Source organism: Zingiber officinale, chromosome 6B (genome assembly GCF_018446385.1).
Source record: "Zingiber officinale cultivar Zhangliang chromosome 6B, Zo_v1.1, whole genome shotgun sequence".
Taxonomy (NCBI): Eukaryota; Viridiplantae; Streptophyta; class Magnoliopsida; order Zingiberales; family Zingiberaceae; genus Zingiber; species Zingiber officinale.
The window spans coordinates 79,244,265-79,245,446 of NC_055996.1; the positions used below are offsets into that span (position 1 = coordinate 79,244,265).

Below are 1,182 nucleotides of genomic sequence, written 5' to 3' on the forward strand. Positions count from 1 at the left end.
AAGGTATGGAATGAAAATTCAAGTGAGAGATACAGGGCATCCATTCATTTGGCAAAGAAAGTAGCATTATCATCTGCACAAGAAGATTTAGGAAGGAAACCAGACATATTAGATATGATAGGTAGAGGACCTGATTGGATGGAAGCTAATATATGGAATGACTTAGTTAAAATTCATTGGAATAAAGAAGATCACAAGATCAAATGTGAAATTGCACGGAAGAATAAAATGACAGCGAAGGATGGGTCTACTACCAAACATACTGGGGGTTCAATTTCTTTTGGTGCACACCGTGAGAGAATGGTAAACCTCCTTTTCTAACATGTTTATTCCAATAATTTACACATTCAATAAATTTATTATATATTTGACATTTAGATATAAATTCAATGTATCTCATTTGTTTTATTTTATATTGACATGTATTATGTATGATTATAGAAAAAAGATTTGGGACGAGATGTGGATGAATTTGAGGTTTTTGAACGAATGCATAAAAGAAAGCAAGGTACTGGAGAGTTTGTGGATAACAAATCGGCTCGAGTTAGTGTAAGTCAACATAATTAATTATTCATTAATTTTCTATTAGCTTATATTAATTCTTACTTGTTGGTTTTTATTTTTTTTAAACTAATATAATCTCTTGTAATATGGACAGGAACAATATAAAGAGAGACAAAATGTTGATGATCAGTCTACTCAACCTTCATTCAATCTCAAATCATGGTGTGATGTGGTGGGCGACCCATGTAAGGGGAGGGTGTACGGATTTGGACGCAATCAACATTTTAGAAGATCATACAATGGAAGTTCCAATGAAATGTGTTGTCATGAGAAGAACAAGGAATTATCTCAAGAAATTGAAGACATGCGTGCTATTAGCAAGAGGATGGAGGAAGAAATTACTGAAAGTAAAAATAAATTGGAACTCGTTATCAAAGAAAATAGACAGAGGGAAGAACAACTTATCGAGGAAAATAGGCAAAGAGAAGAAAATCTAAAAGAGATGGTTCGTAAAATGATTCAAGAGGCGGGATATACAAATCATTTATATCCAGGAGGATCTGGTCCCCGTGAGCGCCGTGATAAGCGAAATAAAGATTAAATATTGATGTTATCTTTGATTAATGGTTAAATGTATTTAGATGATGTGAATATTTACTTATTTCAATATTAATTTTA

At 32.5% G+C, this 1,182-nt stretch overlaps 1 long non-coding RNA gene across 1 annotated transcript; it reads left to right on the forward strand.

Moving 5' to 3' along the window:
* The first annotated feature begins 286 nt into the window (after positions 1 to 286).
* On the forward strand, positions 287 to 800 carry LOC121990334. Its single transcript, XR_006114554.1, has 3 exons — positions 287 to 303; positions 442 to 549; positions 659 to 800. It is a non-coding gene; the product is annotated as an uncharacterized LOC121990334 (long non-coding RNA).
* The last annotated feature ends 382 nt before the right edge of the window (positions 801 to 1,182 follow it).